The sequence below is a fragment of the Herpailurus yagouaroundi genome, unplaced genomic scaffold, assembly GCF_014898765.1.
Source record: "Herpailurus yagouaroundi ecotype Mexico unplaced genomic scaffold, PumYag 67507, whole genome shotgun sequence".
Lineage (NCBI taxonomy): Eukaryota > Metazoa > Chordata > Mammalia > Carnivora > Felidae > Herpailurus > Herpailurus yagouaroundi.
Window position 1 is genome coordinate 740 of NW_024420314.1, and position 8294 is coordinate 9033.

At 46.2% G+C, this 8294-nt stretch overlaps 1 long non-coding RNA gene across 1 annotated transcript; it reads right to left on the bottom strand.

Moving 5' to 3' along the window:
• Positions 1–216: 216 nt before the first annotated feature.
• On the bottom strand, positions 217–7981 carry LOC121025144 (uncharacterized). The gene is made up of 2 exons (XR_005787957.1): positions 7855–7981; positions 217–329 (listed from the first exon to the last, which is right to left on the bottom strand). It is a non-coding gene; the product is annotated as an uncharacterized LOC121025144 (long non-coding RNA).
• Positions 7982–8294: the final 313 nt, after the last annotated feature.

The window sequence follows — 8294 nt, forward strand, 5'->3', positions numbered from 1 at the left end:
CAACTTAGTGGACTGGACCAAAGCCAGAACCAGATGTAAGGCTCATCTTGGGATGAGCCTGAAGCTCAGAGACCTGTGGGCGTGAGGACAAGGAAAGAGGCGTTTAACGAGCTGAGATGATGTCCGTAAGGCACGGAGAACAGTCCCGGCCACGTGCGTTGAGCGCTGCCTCAGAAAGGACTTCTCTTACCCTAAATGCCTTACTACTCCACACCTACATTTTTTCCAAATTTGAGAACCATTTTTTCGGCATTGATGTGGTCCAGAAAATTAGGATGTTGCTTTCTTCTTCGATAATCCTCCTCAGTAAACGGGATCTCAGAATCATCCTGTGAAAGAAAAAAATCCAGATTGGATGGGTGAAACTCAAGAGCTACATAAAACATCTAAGCCCCAGATGCTGGCTCGGCTATGTTCCAAAGAGCTCAGATAAAGCATCTGAAAAGTTACTGCTTATTTTTACAGTGATTTGACTTCCTTGAAAATGCTTTAGCTGGCCAAATGTTATCATTTATACTTAATTGAAACAAAATAAAAATTCAAATGTCTTTCTTTTATTTTGTAGAGACAGCGTCAGGTTGTCTCTGGGATTCCATCAAGACCTTCAGTAACCCATTTCTTTGATTTTTTAAAATTATTTTTTAATGCTCATTTATTTTTGAGAGAGAGAGAGAAAGAGAGTGCAAGCAGGGAAGGGGCAGAGAGAGAGAGACACAGAACCGGAAGTAGGTTCCAGGCTCCGAGCTGTCTGCACAGAGCCCGACACGGGGCTTGAACTTACGAACCACAAGATCATGACCTGAGCCGAAGTCAGATGCTTAACCAACTGAGCCACCCAGGCGCTCCTCAATAACCCATTTCTTAATAGTTCTTGCAACTTACATAGTTTCATGTTTTAATCTAAATCATGGGTTTTTCTTTCTCTTCCACACTGCCCTTTCCCCTCGAATCAACCTCATAAGAACATTCCATGTGCAAATTTCTATGTCAGGCTTCATCAGATAAGGTGAAATATCAATTTGCATTGTGAATCAGGGATGAAAAATATTTCTTGGCAGTCCGCTGGGCTGCACATTGTGTCCAGTCCTCCCACAGCTCACCCTCCTGCCCAGTCGCATGGAAGGATTCTTACCAGAACCACAAAATGGAAACTTACAGAGACTCAAAGGAGGACACTGAGACCCATGGTACAGAGTGGCTTCTCTAAATCCATCCAGATTTAGAGGTCCTCGTAGTTGGATGAGGATTTTATTTTTTTATTTTTTCAAATGCTTATTTTATCTTCTTTTGAGATAGGGAGAGTGGAGGAGGGGCAGAGAGAAGGAGAGAGAGAGAATCCCAAGCAGGCTCCATGCTGTTAGCACAGAGCCCGACACGGGGCTTGAACTCATGAACCGTGAGATCGTGACCTGAGCCGAAGTCGGAAGCATAATGGACTCACCCACCCAGGCACTCCTGGAGGGGGATTTTTAAAACACATTGTTCAATAGGAGACTTTCAACCACTTCACAGTGGTCCAAGTTACATAATCAACCCAAAACATTGGAGCCCTGAGTTTACAAGGAATGAATCAGAGAAACAGAAGAAACACAGGGTTGAGGACCCCGATTGTTGGCAGGTTGGAGAAATGGGAGGAAGGGCCCAAATGATGGGGGACCAAGCTGGGAACTGGTGGAGGGTGAGGCAGTTTACCAGGGCTTGTGGGCCATGTGGAGGAGTTTAGATTTATACTAAGAGCATAAGGAAGCATTGAAGGGTTTTGAGCACTTTAAGCAGCACTAAGTCATGATCTGAATTATATTTTAAGATCACTTAGGCTGTCCCTTGAAGATTGCATTGGAAGGAGGTGACGGAGGCACCAGTTCCCGGGATGCTTTCACAATGGAAGGTGGTAACGGCTGAGGCTTGGTCTAGGACATCGCCATGGATACAAAGAAAGCAAGATGATTATGGCACATTTTGGGTGATGAGTTGACAGGATGTACGATGGGTTGTTGGGTGGGGGGAAGGGAGTGAGGCTAGGGCAGGTGGATTGGGGGTTTTGGCATGGGGAGTAAAACGGGGGGAGAGTTAGTGTTCAAGGGGAACAATTCTGGGTCCATGGTAGGCACTCAATGAGTACATGTTACGGGATAAGCTGACCTCTAAAGCATGTCCAGTGGCTCACATAAAGGGTAGCTAGAAGAACTACAGGGCACCCAGCTAAATTTGAATTTCAGATAAACCACCAAATAATTTTTAGTGTAAATATGTCTTAAATATCTCACAGGATAGACTTAAGCTAAACATTACTCACCATTTACACGAAATTAGAATTTAACTGGGCATCCTGTACTTGTATTTGTTAAATCTGGCCATCCTACTCACTATCAGCTTTCCCTCCGGGATGAATGGAGTCCCGGCATCCCTACGGCCCCAGGCTGTCATGATAGGACCCTGCCTCATGGACCCTCCTGCTCCCTGTGACTGGGTGCCCAGCATCCCTCTTCTAGTAGAATTTGTCTTTCCTTCAGTCCTCACGGCTACTGCAGAGACGGTCACATCCCTGGTGCTCAGGTTTTGATGGCCAGTCAAACTCGTCCTTAACATTCTGAGACTGGGACTGATGGACAAGCAAGATCACCCCCTCCCTGGCCAGCTGCACGGTCGCCCATGAATGTCAACAACCTGGGCTTCAGCTTCTGAGTTGTCCTCCCGATTCCTGGTTGGGACAGAGACCTGGCTTTCGCATTATGAACCTTTGCTACTATCATCTGACTGTGTTCCTTCTAGTCCTTAAATGTCACGTGTTACAAATATACCAGTAAAATATATTTTAATATATATATATATTTTATATATAGATAGATAGATAACCTGTATCTTTCATATAGGTTTTAGATCCTTGCAACTATTTGCATCTCTGCTTTTCCAATCAATGACGAGTCGACCCTGGGTCGGCATTATATCCATTATCCTATAATTGATACATATCGATGTCTGGTAGCATTTCTGGAAACGTAGCCTGTCTCCTGGGCATCTCACTGCAATCAATAAGCTTGTTTAGAGGCTTCGTCCTTCCAGGAGGTGAAAAGCTGACTCTGCAGAGTGATCTCCCTCTTTTTGTTTAGGATATTGGGTGAAATCTGTTGTCTTGGAATATGGCGTTGGACCCACTCTTTAGTTGGTCGTTGTGTTTCACTGCGTGTGTGGACTACCCACTTGCTGGACTCCTTTTCCCAGCTGGTTATTCCGTGTGACTATCAGAATGCACCAGTTTCTTCCTCTGGATTATTTGGTTGAGTAAAGTTCACCCCTATTAACTCACACATAAAAAAAAAAAAAAAAGCAAACACATAGCTATACTTTTAAAACAGATACTGGGGCACCTGGGTGGCTCAGCTGGTTGACCATTGGACTCTTGATTTTGGCTCAGGTTTGTGAGATCGAGCCCCGCATCGGGCTCCATGCTGACAGTGCAAAGCCTGCTTGGGGTTTCTGTCTTTCCCTCCCTCTGCTCCTCTCCCACTCTCTTGCTCTCTCAAAATAAATAACTAAACTAAACTAAAATAAAATAAACTAAAATAAAATAAAATATACTAAAGAAGAAAGCCCCAGAAACATTAAGATTTTCCTACTTGTCAAAATAAATACAAATGAAAATATTCTACTATATTTACACTTCTTTTGTATTAAAAATGCTCCTTATACAGTTTTATGTCCGTTTGGTTGCTTTTGACTACAAGTAACAGAAAGTCAAATTCAAAATGGCCCCAACACTGATGGGATTCATGACCTCCGATAAATAACATTCAAAAACCCGGTGGCTCCAGGTGCCCCGTGATGGGCCTCTGTGCTCCTCTGATGCCCTCTGAGCTCTACCTTACTCACTGTGTGGCCCTCCTCTTCAGGCTTATAAGCAACACTGGCAACAGCAGTCCCAAGTGTCATATCCACAGTCAATAATATTCCCAGAGGGAAGAAGGTTGCATCTTCCTTGAAGGCTCTCTTTATCAGAGATGAGCCCTTCCCAGGGGTCTCCTGGCAGACTTCTCTCTGTGCCAAAGACCGGACCACCTTGATTTTCCCCGGGCACAAAGTGAGATTACACCTCCCAGCCTCTCTTGCGGTTGGGTGTGGCCATGTGACTGGGTTTTAGCCCAAGGGATTTAGAGAAAGGACGCACATGTCTTCAGGCCTGGCTTGCAAAGGTTCCCCCAAGCATGATCTTTTGTGACTTCTCCCCGGGGGGGCTCCCTGGCTTGATATAGATTTGCATCATGGCTCTGGAGGCCATTCTGGGAGATGGTCAAGCCATCCAATGGAAGGAGTCTGGGTCTCGAATCAGAGTTGGGAGGACACGTACTCATTCATCTGGGACACTTGTCATATGTTCTATATGAATAAGAGATAAACTTTCCCCGGGGCGCCTGGGTGGCTCAGTGGGTTAAGCGCATCTGACTCTTAACTTTGCCTCAGGTCATGGGGTTGAGCTGAGTCGGGCTCCACACTGACAACGCAGAGCCTGCTTGGGATTCTCTGCCTCCCTCTCTCTCTGCCCCTCCCCAACTCATGCTGTCTCTGTCTCTCTCAAAATAGATAAATTTTAAAAAATTGTAACGTAAACATCAGTGGAGAGAGGACCCCTGTCTTCCAGTTTTGGTGGGCAGGTAGGAGCCTCACTTTGCTGGAAGCCTTGCTCTAAGCTCCGAAACTACCTCCTGTCATAAAGCTACGAAAGGTTTGTTTTTCCTCTGGATAAAGCCAATTAGCTAACACAGATGGCCACCCAAATTACTAGGTGACTCTGGGACAAACTATTTGTGACAGATGGTGATGTCAAGGCCTCTCACTCAAGAGCTAATTGTTGTTGGCCAGGAAACATGTATGCAATGGATTGTATCTGGTTGACTCTGGAAAAAGGTGAGATTTCCTTCTACGTCTGCAACCTCTTAGCGGATCACCTACGCCAAGCGTGACATTCCATTTTATTTTTTTTAATTTTTTTTTCAACGTTTTTTATTTATTTTTGGGACAGAGAGAGACAGAGCATGAACAGGGGAGGGGCAGAGAGAGAGGGAGACACAGAATCGGAAACAGGCTCCAGGCTCCGAGCCATCAGCCCAGAGCCTGACACGGGGCTCGAACTCACGGACCGCGAGATCGTGACCTGGCTGAAGTCAGACGCTTAACCGACTGCGCCACCCAGGCGCCCTGTGACATTCCATTTTAATGCTTGTTCCGTAATAAAGCTATTTCTTTTCTCTCCTGCCTTGTGGAGGGATTTGCTAGGCTGGGTGAAGATTTTGCTTTTAATTATTAAAACTATTTATTTTTTTCTGAACCATTTGAGAGCAGATTGCATACACCGCACCCCTTTTCTCTTTACTTTTCAGTGTGTATCTCCTAAGAACATTCTCCTATGAAACCGGACTACGGTGACAAAATTCAGGAAATTTCATACTGATAGGATAGCTCTATCCAATCTGCAGTCCATGCCCCAACTTTGTCAACTGTCCCAGTAATGTTCTGTATAGCGCTTTTCCTCTGGTACAGACGCCAATCCAGGATCACGTTTGGCCCTGAGCCGCCATGTCTCAATCGTCTTTATTTGGAATAGTGTTTCAATTCTCTCTCTCATTGCCATCTTTAAAGAATATAGGCCAGTTATTGAATAGAACACCCTTCCATTGGGGTCTGTGTGATGTTTACGTTTGATTCGATTCAGATTCCTACATAGCGAAACTGGTTTCCTCTCTACCCCCATCTACCTCTTCATCCACTGGATGATTTCGAAGGAAATCTCACACATAGCATCGTTTCATCCATAAATGCCTCATTCACTTCATTGCAATTGAATTTATTCATTTTATTTTCATATTTCGCATTACTAGGTCCTGTTTAAGAGACTCCCTGTATAGATTCTATTAATATTTCTCAAAAAATGAAAGTTTTGGTCTTCACTTTGAATTCTGTGATCCATCTGGAACTGAGCTTTTGTATGGTGCAAGGTAGACAATTTCAGGGGGTGATGGAGATGTCCTCTATCTTGGTTGCTGTGGTGGTTACACAACCATATGCATCTGTCAAAACTCACAGAGCTGCGCGAGGAAGAGGGTGATGGGTACTCTATGTACCTTATACCTTAATAAGCCTCACGTCAGTCCATCATGAGCTGTTTACGGACATATAGGTTAGAGCCATAATGGGAGGATGGGGACGTGCCACAGGGCTTAGGAACTAACGCAGCAGCCATTTCCCCCTATTTTCTTTGGAGGACCCATCTCTTCTCCACTCTCAGCCCCTGTAGTTTGGGGGCCAGTCACCCCCGCCTCTAGAAGCGAGTATAGAACCCCAGGCCTGCCCACCCCGAGTTCTGTGTTCCCCTGGCCTCTGTGACCGGCTCAGGTTGAGGCTCAAGACCTGGGATGAGACAAAACGGAAGTGGAAAAGAGAATTGACGCTCCAGGGGACGTAAGCCTGGGAGCTGCTGGGGCCCAACAGGAGGGGAGCTTACGTGAGAGCAAAGCTTACTCGGGACCAAAGAAGCCACGGAAGAGAGAAAGAGCATAGCGAGGTCTGAAGACATTGTGTTTAAGCCTCCAGTTCCAGCTGTGCCTGAAGTCCACCACTGGACTTACCAGCTATGAGTCAATACATTCCCGTTTTGCTTAAGTCAGTACGAGCGGTTTCTCACTCATTGAGCACGGTCAACCAGGCCTGCAGCCAGTCGAGTGACCAATAATTGTGTTGCAGCAGACACTTGGCTGAACATGCTGAGGGAAACAACCACGACAGGGTCCAACGACTGGCTTGGCCCTTGAGGTGGGGGCAACCAAATGGAGTGGGTGAGTGAACTTTACTTTTCAGAAAAGGACTGAAACCCTCAGGGCCCTACGTCAAGCATGTCCTGCTTCACCAAGGGAGAGACAGTTAAACAAATGGCGTTTGAGGCGATGTGTGATAAATCCCTAAATATCTCCTTGTTATAGGTAATGTATCCCACTGATTCTAACGTGTGCATTTCCCCCCGACATCCTGACATCTCTGACATTAGAATGTGCCTCGGGATCAACGGCTGATTACAGCCGTTCTCAGCCAGGGGCATTGACTCTGTCCTTGCTGGTGCCTGAGGGTGACCTTGAGCACAGCTGTTCATACTAGCATCCTTCCAGATGGAATTAGGTACCGCGTGTGATCATTTAATTGCCTTCCTAAACGTCTCTTTAAAAGATCACGTCGTGATTCGGCGCTGAAACTAAAAGGCACTTCATGGCACAAAGGCACTGGGGCAGAGCCGCGAATGTAAACCTGATATCGGTAAAGAAAACAAGCAGCCCCTGGGAGAATGGCTGTCGTTTCACATTTTCTTGCAAAGTAAGAACTATGGGCTTCACAGAAAAGGAAATAAATGCCGCGAGGCAGGGTTCATACTGAGTTACCGTGCGGACAAAGAAGGTAGGCGTGAGTCAGACGTCTGGACTCCGAATATGAACAAGTTGGGTGTTGTGATCACAACGGCATGTTGCTTATATTCTCCTTTCCGTCTATGCGCAAGAAGGTATGGGGCAGAAACACAGGTCTAAGTCTGAAAGAGCTTCTTCAAATAAGAAGTGTAAGTGATACGTAAGCATGGTTGTGGTTGAGTGTCATTTGTAGAGTTTCCTTTTCCTTTCTCAGGGGCACATAGCACAACGAGGCCCCCTAGAATTCAGCGTGCTTGGGGTCCGTGATTTCTGTTGAACGCTTATTCCGGGATGGGCTTCAGGAGTGTGTAAGAGGACACAGTGCCCTAGAGAAAGTTCTCTCCACACACACATCAGGGGGTCTCAAGGGTGGGATGTCACAGAAAGGAAAAGCTAGTGCTCTACTTACGGGGTCCAGGAGTTTGGAGCGTGCCCAGGTCATCACCGTGGATACCAAAATAAATAGCTTTCGCTTCTCGAAGTGGCTGACTTCTTCATTCAGTGCTGTGGGGCCAAAAAGCAGGACAGTTATTCAGATCCACAAAGACCTGGTTTTCCAAATCATGTGTGGGACTTGGAATTACTCCTTTTTTCAGGGAGCACGTTAAGACGAGTGTCACCTCTCTGCTCCACTGGCCTGTTCCCCCCCCCCCGCCCCCACATGTCCCTAGCATGTTCTTGGCATTCTCCCTCCAGCCACCTGACCTCTTCTGAGCCCAGCTTACAACCTGAAACCCCGTTCGTGTCTCCTGGCTCTAGCAACGTGCTTTCACTTTCATGGAGTGCCAGTGGTAGTAAGGATCATAGCTGGTTCAATTCTAACAGTTCACGAGCTTTACCGAATCCTTA